Source organism: Rhinopithecus bieti, unplaced genomic scaffold (genome assembly GCF_001698545.2).
Source record: "Rhinopithecus bieti isolate Rb0 unplaced genomic scaffold, ASM169854v2 scaffold_2574, whole genome shotgun sequence".
NCBI classification, from domain to species: Eukaryota; Metazoa; Chordata; class Mammalia; order Primates; family Cercopithecidae; genus Rhinopithecus; species Rhinopithecus bieti.
In genome coordinates this window covers 75,241-88,631 of record NW_016804493.1, presented here as the reverse complement: position 1 = coordinate 88,631, position 13,391 = coordinate 75,241, and the positions used below count along the sequence as shown (strand labels likewise).

At 35.8% G+C, this 13,391-nt stretch overlaps 1 protein-coding gene across 1 annotated transcript in view; it reads right to left on the bottom strand.

Moving 5' to 3' along the window:
- UVRAG (UV radiation resistance associated) overlaps positions 1 to 13,391 on the bottom strand; it is a 191,066-nt gene that overhangs the window by 155,570 nt on the left and 22,105 nt on the right. The window lies entirely within an intron of this gene.

Sequence of the window (13,391 nt, the reverse complement as noted above, 5' to 3'; positions counted from 1 at the left end):
TTCTGTTACATATTTATCACACCTGCCAAATTGACTCTAATCGCAATGTCTGGTTCTTTGTAAGCGTTCCACAAATGATGAAAAAATGAATTGACATGGGCATATACGCAGAAAAATAAAAATCAATGCTCTTTCTACTTCCTTTATAAGTCATATGCTCTCTTTTACTTTTTTTTTTTTTTTTTTTTTTTTGAGACGGAGTCTTGCTCTGTCACCCAGTCTGGAGTGCAGTGGCCGGATCTCAGCTCACTGCAAGCTCCTCCTCTCGGGTTCATGCCATTCTCCTGCGTCAGCCTCCCGAGTAGCTGGGACTACAGGCGCCCGCCACCTCGCCCGGCTAGTTGTTTTTTTTTGTATTTTTTAGTAGAGACGGGGTTTCACCGTGTTAGCCAGGATGGTCTCGATCTCCTGACCTCGTGATCCACCCGTCTCGGCCTCCCAAAGTGCTGGGATTACAGGCTTGAGCCACTGCGCCCGGCTCTTTTTACTTTTATGTTCAACCACCTAAACGTAAACTTTTCTTTTTTTTGTAAACGTTACTTCCAGTGCATTTTGGGAGTAAGTGGAGAAAAAATTATGACAAACCAATATACAATTGTGTCAGGTGGCATATTTCTACATATCTATACCTTCCATGGGAAAAAAAGAGAGATTAAAATCTGACAGTTTGCCGTTCCTACAACCAAATAAGACATTAATTGGAATAAATTACTTACATGGAAATTGAAATAAAATCAGAAGTTTGCTTAGGACTCATATTTACCTGCCTCTTCCCCAAACTACCCCTGCCACAAGTTGTCTGGTTTTTATTGCTAATAGCATAAATCCTAGGAAGAATCTGTCCTCAGGTCCAGACATTTTTTTGAAAGTCAGATATCAATAATTTTGAAGAAGTCTATTTAAGAATTTCTGTCAGATGGTTATTTAAAAAATCAGAATACATATAAACTAATAAAATTCACATTTTGTCATCATTTCAAATAAATATATTTTGAGTTTAAAAACTGAGAAATAACTTTTCATTAACTGTATGACCTAAGAAAAGGAAAAAATTGTTATACAAGACTTAATAATGTATTTACAACTTCAAATAGAAACCTATGACCTTCTGATAGAAATTAAAGTATCAATTTAAATATACCATGTGATTCTTCTTTTATCTGAGATGCAGACCAAAAGGAAAACAGTAATTTACCAACCAGGCAGAAGCTAATTAAACAGAACAAACTACATATGTAGGTCACCTTAATTACTCTTTTTTTGTTGTTGTTGTTTTGTTTTTACAAAATGACGATAAGAAACGATCACAACTGATGGGAACTTCACATAAAATATTTTGGCAACAACTTTTTATTCACTGAAATTACCAAGAGTAATTTCTTTCCCCAAATCTGAGCAACAAAATCTGACATATCTGACCTCTCCTATTCACTATGTCACCAAAATAATGTGTTTGTTTTTGCTCTTAATTGCCAAAGTAAAATAGGAGAAAAAAGTATGGCTAGTTACAGAACTCTAACAGGTCATTCCCACCAAATGGCTTTTCAGTATTAAACAGGCAACAGTCATAGACACACCTGGGTCAAAGATATTTAAAAAAAAAAAAAAAAAAAAAAACTTTTATAAAATGCTGGAAAATATATCATCAGCATTAAACTTATAATAATAACAACAATAAAGAGATGCATAAAAAAAGGTGAACAGATCACCATCATTCCCACCAGTCCTACCTTTCTGAGATAACCAATATCTTAATAGAGCTGAAAGAAATCTTGACTGTATAATTCAGAATTTTTTGTTTTGTTTTGTTTCGTTTATGTAGAGGAAATAAGCTCAAAACGTTGAATGACCTGTCTAAGGACAAACTTGGAAAAGGGCAGCTCACTGAGCCAAATCAAAGCAATCTTTGCAGAAAATTCACTTCAGTCACACTGTAATAAAAAAGAACAAAGCAAAACAAAGTTCTCTAGCTAACACCTCACAGGCCAAATAGAAAAACAGCAAACTGTGAGTTGACCTGGACATATACTAGAGAAAGCAGTAATGACGTTTTGTTTAATGGAAACAAGACAGGCTTTGGAGCAAGATAAACCAATGTTTGAACTGGAATCTGTCACTTAATTGGGACCTCAGGCAAGTGTCTCTCAGCTCTAATTTTCCTGACTTGGGAAAAGGAGGTAAAAATTATATCTTAAGACTATTTTAAGAATTAATAATATACCAAAACTAAAATATCTGCATGTTACAGGATTTCAATAAAAGTTTTCTACTTCATGTGATTTATGTGGGATTCAAATGAATGTTTTGCAAAGTTTTAGGTAGTACAGAATACTGAGAAAAGCAAAGAATTTAGAGTTGAAATCTGTGTTGAATTTGGGTCCACATCTCAACTTTGCTCCTAATTGTCTGTGTGTTCCTGGCCAAGTCACTTAACTTCCCAGTACCTCACATATACAATGAGGGTAACATCTGCCCTACTTAGCTTTCAGAGATGCTTTAAGGATCAAATATAAGAACTTTTGTATAAGCACTTTTTAATTGTATGGTTATCCTTACTACGAAGAAAGTAACTATTAAAAAGTAGCTTCTTCCCACAAAGATTGGAGAACTCTCCTTTTATAAAGTGAATACCACTTCCCAGGCACCACTGAAGTATTCTTGGGTTTTTATCAACATTTGTTTATAGGTGATATGATCTAGATGTGTGCTCCTCCAAATCTCGTGTTGAAATGTGATCCTCAATGTTGCAGGGGAGGACTAATGAGAAGTACTAGAACATGGGGGTGGACCCCTCACGAATGGCTTAACGCCATCCCGTTGGTGATAGTGAGTTCTTGCTTTGGTAGTTCACAGGACACCTGGTTGTCTAAAAGAGTATGGCAATTCTCCCGCCCCCCTCACTTCCACTTTCACCATGTGATACGCCTGCACTGGCTTCCCCCTCCACCATGACCGTGAGCTTCCTGAGGCCTCACCAGGAGCAGATGTTGGCGTCATGCTTCCTGTACAGTCTGCAGAACCACAAGCCAATTAAATTTTTTTCTTTATAAATTACTCAGCATCAGGTATTTCTTTATAGTGATGCAAAAATGGACTAACACAATAAGAAACCTACATTCTACTGAACACATTTCCTTAAAACCAACATTTCATACCATTTTTTGAGCTAAGTCTCCAGCAAACTAATTTTGATAGTGTTGCTTTTCAAAGATTTGGTGGTTGTGTCAGGACAAAAGACCCTGTAAAGCAACACAGAATTCATTAATGGGAAGATTACTTGGCTTGAGTTACTGAGGGGAAATCTGGTTTTTATTAAACATCCTAAGTTAAACTACTAATACCTTCCAGAAATGAAAATATATACACCAATAAACATTAATACTGAAAAATCAGCTCATGACCCAGCTGGAAGTTGCTGTAGACCACAAGTTGAGAACCACTGCCTTTGAGGGATAGGAAGGGAAAATGTCTGAGTGTGAAGTAATGAGGCCCTTTAGAGTTATGTGACCACTCAGCAAGTCAGCAGCGTGGATAAAAATTGTCTTTTTGGCACTTGCCAATAAATCATCCTGCTGCAATAAATTTTCATGGACAAAAATACAAGCACCTGGTTTCTTCCAAATGTTTACACAAATTAATTCCTATGTCACTATTATTAGCAGCTATCCTTACTAAACAGATGTGTAAAAAGATGCAGACGGTAAATAATTCCTTCGCGGACATTCAGAAGAATCAGTAGCAAAGTCACAATTAAATATATTACTGACTTTATATCCTACCTGAGCTCTTGGACTCAGAACCAAGTACCTAGATAAGCACCAAGTGCCAGGCACAATATGTAAGAATCCACTAGTAATATTTGTATTAGCAAATCATTTCACTACTCCCTAGCAAACAAACTAAATCAAAGCTGCAAATGCAAGAGACAAATACCTTTTTTACCTTCGCTGACCAAACACCAGTGACTATTGTGCTTCTAAAATATTTTAACTTGGCTCAAGATTCATTAAATAGTACATTCATGTAACTGTACAAGAATAATGTTCAACACAAGCATATAATAGTGTATGTTTAGAATAGGATATTGAAGAATAAGTATGTATCTGGTTACCTAGCACAACCACTATGAAGAACACAGGTCCCCCAAAATTAGACCAGGTTATGCTAGTAAATAAATGTGGTTATCTGTATCCAGCCATCCCCTCTTCCCCACTCCCCAGTGCTGAACCCCCACAGCCCACAAACATTCGCAATGGGAGTAAGAGAGAAGCCAACAGCAGCACTCTTTCTCCTATTTATGTTAGGAACCAGAGTGTCAACATTAGATCCTAACCTTCTGAAGATTCTAATAGTCCAGGGGAATACAAAGTAATTCTCATCTCAAAAACATATAGAAAAGTGAGAAAAGGGCACTTGAAGTACAAAGTCGATGTTAAAAATCAACGATTGTGACCCACCATGACAAATACATATTTAACTTGAAGATGACCATTTTTCTCTGCAGGGTAAAACAGAGATTCAAGACTGTGCAACTGATTTGGCTGTCAGAATTAAAATACTAGAAGAGACATCTACAAAAATTCTATAATCTCCCTTTGCAGCACAGTTAGGCAGCAGTAACTCTGAACACAGGCTCTGCCATAACTTTCTATGTATGTGGCTTTGGGCACATAACTTGTTATGTGGCTTTGGACAAATCATCCTCATCTGCAAACTGGGTACTAATATGTAGTATCTTTATCATTAGAAGGATAATAACAGTATCTTTAATGTGTAGGACTATTAGGACAAAATTAGGTAAAGAAGAAAAAACATGACATTTCCTGGCACTAATAGTCTATATATAAAAGCAATTAATACAAGCTTGCATTCTATAAAATATAAATACAAGCTCCTATTCTCTAAATATGAGCAATTATTATTAAACCTCAGTCTTGTAAATGGTATAGATACAACTGTTTAGAGGTTCATTTGCTTATAATCTAAGGATAGACATCCTGGACCTCTTTCTATCCTAATAGGCAAATATACAACCAGAAACAGTTAAAGAACTATATCTCCATATCTTTTTGCCATATTCTAGAATAAAATATATCCCTTGGCTTTATATATCATACTAGCTATAAAAATGTAGTATTATTCAGTGATTGAGAGCTTTGGAATCAACAGATCCCAACATTACCTCTCATTAGCTACACGAATTTAAGTAAGTTACTTAATCTCTCTGACCCTGACATAGTTTCCTCAGCTATAAAAGGTAAATAATAATAGCATCTACCTCATAAAGTTATTGTAGTGATTAAACAGTATCACATATTTATAGTAATAAGCACTGTACTGGATACATTATTGCTACTATTATTAGTCTTACTAGAAAAGGTCAAAAGTCCCTAAACCCTTCAAAACCTTATAGTGTTTTCATTTTGAAAGTTAATGATCTCTAAAAAGGCAAGATATGCAGACACATATGCCACAGGTAGCAGGCAATGTAAGTACAGTAAAAGTTCATGGTACTTCCAAAGCACTGTAAGAAATGTGCCTTTTCACAAAAGATGAAATCTTTTGAAGCAGGCCTTGTACGTACAAAACAACTGTCTATTTATTTGGGGCCACTCTAACACAGACAAATGGACTTTATCATAATGCTTCATGATTTTAAATGGCATTATTCCTTTTGACTCTCATTTATAAATGTCAATATGCAAGTTGTATTGGAATGCAGATATTTATCACTGCCAAACAAAGTATACTTTTTCTGCAGTCTTTCTCATAAGAGTATCAGTCTTCCCACATGAATGCTAAACTAGAAGTTAGAGAAGTCTTTCTTTAGCAATGATACCCATGACATGATACCAATAAGCATAAGTATGATGCTTTCATTCAACAAATATTTGTTCTATGTGTACTATATCCCAGGTATTATACCATGCCTAAAAGATATAAGTATTTAGTGTAGTCCTTGAACAGTGCCTACCCTCAGAATCTGTCCAGAGAAGGAGACAGACTAATAATTAAAGTGCTATCATGGAAAAATATAGGGTGCTATGGAAACACACAGTAGTACATTTAACCTAGGGGTGGGAGGAGAAAGAAAAGGGAATCAGTGATGGTTTCTTGGTGAAAATAGCATTTAGGCAAAGGCCTGAATGCAGGTAAGATAGAACAAAGCATACTTAAGTAACTAAAAGAGTTCAATGTGGTTGAAGCATTCAGATTGAGGTGAGCCACTGGAGGCCTTTGTAAGTCATCTTGAGTTGAGACTTTTATCTTTAAGGTACAGAAACCCACCAGAGTATGATACAGGAATAAAACAGATGGTGTTTTGCTCCTATTTTTAGAAGACCATTTCATTTTCATAACTCATCTGATCATATCATATACATTCTTGCTACACAAAATGTGGTTCATAGACCAGACACATCAGCAGAACTTGGAAGCCTGTTAAAATTCAGTGAGACACAGTTTTAAGTATTATTATTAACCCCATTGGAGAGATAACACTAAGTTATTGGACAAGGTTACACAGCTGGTAAACAATGAAGCCAAGCATGAAACAAGGCATTCTGAATCAAAGTCTGTTCCTTTAAAAACTTATTTTTTAAAATTACTGAAATGAAGAAAAATCATACTTATGAAATTATTCTTTGTAATGTAACTTATATTTCATATAGGTCAAAACTTTAAAACTTGCTAAAAATGACTTATTTTATTCACATTCCAAATACACTCTTGCCACAGCAGATTTTCTGTTTCCTATCACCAATGTCAACTATGTGAAATACACCGAAAACTAACCAGGAAACCACAAAAGGATGCAACAAATAAAACAATGATAAATAATTCATGTACTACATTTAATGGCACATTACCTATATAAAAGCCCCTCAAAGATTCATGCTGTGTAATACTCACTGAGGGCCTCAATGTTGGGCACTGAGAAGGATACCATAAAATGCAAAGTCCCTGCCCTGAAAGGGCTTACCAACTAAGTGGGAACATAAGACAATATCAAAATGCTATGGGAACACAGAAGAAGGAGCAGGAAACTTTTATCTGAGGGTGAAAAAAGTCTCAAGGAGAGGTAGTATTTGAGCATGTCTTTGAAGAACCAAAAGAAATAAACCAAGGAGAGATGAGTAAAGTGTGTTCTCATAAAAGCAAGTATTGAGGTAAAAAAGCAAAGGAAAAGACTTCTATNATGTACTACATTTAATGGCACATTACCTATATAAAAGCCCCTCAAAGATTCATGCTGTGTAATACTCACTGAGGGCCTCAATGTTGGGCACTGAGAAGGATACCATAAAAATGCAAAGTCCCTGCCCTGAAAGGGCTTACCAACTAAGTGGGAACATAAGACAATATCAAAATGCTATGGGAACACAGAAGAAGGAGCAGGAAACTTTTATCTGAGGGTGAAAAAAGTCTCAAGGAGAGGTAGTATTTGAGCATGTCTTTGAAGAACCAAAAGAAATAAACCAAGGAGAGATGAGTAAAGTGTGTTCTCATAAAAGCAAGTATTGAGGTAAAAAAGCAAAGGAAAAAGACTTCTATCTCTGACTGATGGAACAACATACATCAGATTTTCCTCCCACTGTAAACAACTAGAAAGTCACTCTGACGGATGGAACAACATACATCAGATTTTCCTCCCACTGTAAACAACTAGAAAGTCATACAAAATTATATGTTACAACAGTTTTCAGACAATAGATAAGAGGCAGCCTAGTATAATGATGCCTGGGAGAAAGAAAACAAGAAATGTAAGCCATATAACGGCTCCAAATCAATACATGGGGAGTGTTTCCAGGCCACAATGCAGAGGGTGAACAAACACAAGGAAAGTTCCAGAACTGGCCGGGCATGGTAGCTCACGCCTGTAACCCCAGCACTTTGGGAGGCAGGCGGATCACTTAGGGTCAGGAGTTCAAGACCAGGCTGGACAACATGGTGAAACCACATCTCTGCTAAAAATTCAAAAATTAGCCAGGCGTGGTGGTACACACCTATAATACCAGCTAGTGAGGAGGCTGAGGCAGGAGAGTCACTTGAACCCAGAAAGTTAAGTGCACTCCAACCTGGGCAACAGAGTGAGACCCCATCTCAAAAAAAAGGAAAAAGAGAATAAACTTTTTAAACAATGATGAATAAACTCAAAATACACTGTTAAGATGGGAAGAAAAAATATGTAAAGCATATATCTGATAAAAAACATATCCAGAATATAAAAAGAACTCTTACAACTTAGTAATAAGGTTACCATCCACCTCCCTTCCCCACTTTCCAAAAAACAGATGAAAGACCTAAACAGACATTTCATTGGAGGAAAGAGACAGGTAACAGATAAGCACAAGAAAAGATGCTCAGCCACATTAGTTATCAGGGAAATACAAATTAAAACAATGAGAAACCACTACATACCCAGTAACATGGCTAAAATCTAAAATTAATGTTTAGACGTGGATTAAGTGAAACTTTCATATATTGCTAGTTGGAAATGCAAAACGGCTTAGTAGTTTTTTAGAAAGTTAAACACACATTTACTATACCCCAGCAATCCCACACCTAGTTATTAATATTTAACCAACAGAATATACCCACACAAGGGCTTATACTTGAATATCTACTGCAGCTTTATCCACGATAATTCAAAACTGGAAACAAACCCAATGGCCATTAACAGGTAAATGTATAAACAAAATGTATGTACATATAGTGAATACTATGCAGCAATGAAAAGATGAATTCCTGACACAGACAACCACATAAATCCCAAAGCTACTATGCTAAGTGAAAAAAAGCCAGATATAAAAAGTGCATATTGTAAGATTCTATTCATATGAAATGCTAGAAAAGGTAAATGGTATCAGAAAGCACATCAGTAATTGCTAGTGGTTAAACGATGGAGGAAGGAACTGGCTACAATGAGACCAAAAAGCTGTTTACAATGACAGAAATGTTATCGTTGATTGTGGTGGTGGTGGTTACCTGCCTGAATACATTAATTAAACTCATCAAACTGTGTATTTTAAATAGATTAATTCGATTGTTTGTAAAATATATCTCATTAAAACTGATTTTTAAGAAAATAAAAAAAGCAAAGAAATGAAAATTCACATATTGAGCTCTTTATCAATTCATTAAAAGAACAGTTAATGCGGCCAGGCTGCTGGCTCACGCCTGTAATCCCAGCACTTTGGAAGTCCGAGGCAGGTGGATCACCTGCGGTCAGGAGTATGAGACCTGCCTGGCCAACACGGCGAAACCCCATCTCTACTAAAAATACAAAAATTAGCCAAGTATGGTGGCAGGTGCCTGTAATCCCAGCTACTTGGGATGCTGAGGCAGGAGAATTGCTTGAACCCCGGAGGCGGAGGTTGCAGTGAGCCAAGACCACGCCATTTTACGCCAGTCTGGGAGACAAGAGCAAAACTCCATCTCAAAAAAAAAAAACCAGTTAAAGCAAAAATAACAAAACGGGTAAAGGATGCACAAGGGTAAACCACAAAATGGGTAAAGGATGCTTACAGTAAACCCTCTATGTAATGGTGAAATATTAAAAGCTTTCACTGAGACTGGAAAGGAGAAAAGGATATGCACTGACACTACTTCTATTTAATATTGTACTGGATGTCCCAGACAACACAATCAGGTAAGAAAAAAGTTTTAAAGGCATACGTATTAGGAAATGAGAAATAAAAATGCCATCATTTGCAGATGAGATGACTGCACACACAGAAAATTCAAAACAATCTAACCATTATTAGAACTAATTAGTAAGTTCCTTGGATATAAAATTAACATACAAAAATCTGGCGTAAGAAGCATGTACATCATTAGGTAAATTTGAATCAAAACTACCATGAGATACAACGCTATACTCAGTAGGATGGCTATAATTAAAAGGAAAGATAATAACAGATATTGGTGAGAAAATGGGGAGATTGGAACCCTCATATATTGTTGGTAGGAATGTAAAACAGCTGCTGTGGAAAATGGTTGGCAGTCACTCAAAAAGTTAAAAACAGAGTTCTCATATGACCCAGCAATTCCACTTCCAGGTGTACATAACAGGAATGAAAACAAACATCCCAAAAAAAAGTTGCATCTGAATGTTCATAAGCAGCTTTATCTGTGATAGACAAAAAGCAGAAACAACCCAAACGTCCAACAACCAATGAATGGATTTTTAAAATGTGACATATCCATATAACTGAATGTATTATTCAGCAGTAAAAATGAAGTAGTGATGCATGATACAACGTGGATGAACCTTACAAATATTATGCTAAACAAATGAAGTTGGTCATAAAAGACCACAACGTTGCATGATTCTATTTACAAAAGAATGTCCAGAAAAGGCAAATCTAGAGAAAGAAGGTAGACTGGCGGTTACTTAGAATTCGGGGAGGGGAAGTGTGGAAGGCGGGACAATCAGATTGTGATGATCACTGCACAACTCTGTGAATAAACTAAGAAAAACTGAATTATACACTTTAAATGGCAAATTATATGGTATGGGAATTAAATCTCAATAAATCTGATTTTTAAATTTTCTGCAATTTTTTATAACAACTAAATAGTTAAAATCATTACTAATTTTAGTGTAATGAAATGTAATTATAATGCAACTAAATTAGGATGTAAATAAATAACCACAGCAAGACTGCATCTGTAGGGCTGTAACCGTAACATTAACAATTACTAATGTGTCTATAAGGCTTCTGGTGAATTTTTCTTTAAACATAATAAATACCAATATCACTTTTAAAAAACCAATTAATTGTACATCTATACACCAGAAACTAGTAAAAATAAAATTTAATGATATGTACAATAGTATCATAAAACATCAAAAAATAGAAATAAATTCAATAAATCATGGGAAAGACCCATACACTATCTTATTTCAATAATGTTTTGCAAAGAAGATCTAATAAACAAAGGCATATATCATTTTCTTGGGATGGAAGCCTCAGTATTGTAAAGATGTCTATTATCCCCAATTACATTTGACAAATATATTCAATGCAGTTCCATTACAATCCTAGCAAGTCCCAGCAACGATGTATGACAATTAAGAAAAAACATCCCAGCAAGGTTTTCTTTTCTATGTAGAAATTCACATGAAAATGACATAGAGCAAAAATAACCGAGGTAATCTTGAAAAAAAAAAAACTAAGCTGAAGAACTTTAACAGATATCAACACCTATTATAACATGGAAAAAAATTAAAACAGCGAGATAATGGCAAAGGAACAGAAAATAGATCAACAGAACAGCACAGAGGGTTCTTAACAGACTTACAATCATATGGTCATCTGATTTATGAGAAAAGCAAAACTGCAATGCAATGGAGAAAGGATGATCTTCAGTGAATGGTGCTGGGTCAACTGACTATCAATACGAAAAAAAAAAATCTCGACTCCTACCTTACATCACATACAAAAGTAATTCCAGATGAATTCCAGATAAAACGTAAGAAGTAAAATAGTAAAGCATTTTAAAGAACACATAGAAAAACACCTATAAAATCTTAAAATAGGTAAATATTTCTCCAAATAGGCACAAAAAGCCTCATACATCGAAGACTGATAAAATGGAACTTCTGTTCATTTAAAGGTATCATTAAAGAGTGACATCTCTTTAAAGAGCAAGCCACAAAATGGGAGAATATATTTTTAAGCATATGCCAAATAAAGAACCCATATCCATAATATATAAAGAAATCTTACCAAAAAAACAGTTACACCAAATTTCAATTGGCAAAATATTTCAACAGGTATATCACAAAAGAGTGTATCTCAGTCAGCAAGAAGCATATGAAACGTTTATAAAATTTATAACATATGAAAGACTAACTTCATTAGTCTTCAGGAAAATAAAAATTAAAACTGCAAGAGGATATTACAACATATCCAATAGAAAGGCTAAAATGAAAAATACAAATTACCAAATGCGATAAATACAAAATATACAAAAAAAAAAAGAAAAGAAATTCCTGACAAGGATGTAGGAAGGAGCAATACTGGATGGAGGGGAGATACATTGGCACAATCATATTGGAAAACCGCTGGACACAATCTACTAAAGCTGAAGATACGTACATTCTCTGACTGTAATTCTACCCCTCAGTTTCTACTCAACTGAAATACCTAAAAATCTTTATTAAGAAACATATGAAAGTTCTTCACTCAGAAACCTAGAAGGTTCATGGAAGCATTAACTATAATGGTACCAAAATGAAAATTACTGAAACCAACGGCAAGAGTAGATAAATAAATTCACACTCATATAATGGAATACTATTTGGCATTAAGCATGAACAAACTGCAACAACATGAAGGTAAGAATGACTCTACAAACATAATGTTGAAAAGAGCCACCACATGTACATATATGATTCTACTTCTATAAAGTTCAAAATTAGGGAAAAACCAATCTGGTTTAACTTGGCAGTGGCTAGTCTGGCTGGAGATGTGGTAAATGGAAGGAAGCCTGAGGAGGCTTCCCAGGTTTTGGGGTCCTGTTTCTTGATTGAGATTCTGCTCACATGAGTGTGTTTGCTTTGTGAAAATTCAAGCTCTATGTACACAACTTATCCATAACTTACCATGAGGTTACATCCTGATAAACCCATTGGAAGCTGAAAATATCATAAGTTTAAAATGTATTAAATACACCTAACCTACTGATCAGGAAACCTTAGCCTAGCCTACTTTAAGGTGTCAGAACACTTACATTAGCTTACAGTTGGGCAAAATCATCTAACACAAAGCTTATTTTATAACACAGCATTGAATACCATACACAGATGAGCATTTTGTAGACTTGATGGGATGTGAAAACATAAAACACAATATCCAAAAAACAGTGGCAACAGAGTACAGTATAGAGTACCGGTTGTTCACCCACATGATCATGTGGCTGACTGGGAGCTGCAGCTCACTGCCACTGCCTAGCATAGCAAGAAAATATCATACCACATATTGCTAGCCTGGAAAAAGATCAAAATTCAAAATTCATAGTCTGGTTTCTACCAAACACATGTAACTTTTGCACATTATAAAACTGAAAATCGGCCAGGCGCAGTGGCTCAAGCCTGTAATCCCAGCACTTTGGGAGGCCGAGACAGGCGGATCACGAGATCAGGAAATCGAGACCATCCTGGCGAACACGGTGAAACCCCGTCTCTACTAAAAAAATACAAAAAACTAGCCGGGCGAGGTGGCGGGCGCCTGTAATCCCAGCTACTTGGGAGGCTGAGGCAGGAGAATGGCGTAAACCCGGGAGGCGGAGCTTGTAGTGAGCTGAGGTCTGGCCACTGCACTCCAGCCTGGGCGACAGATCAAGACTCTGTCTCAAAAAAAAAAAAAAAAAAAAAAAAAAAA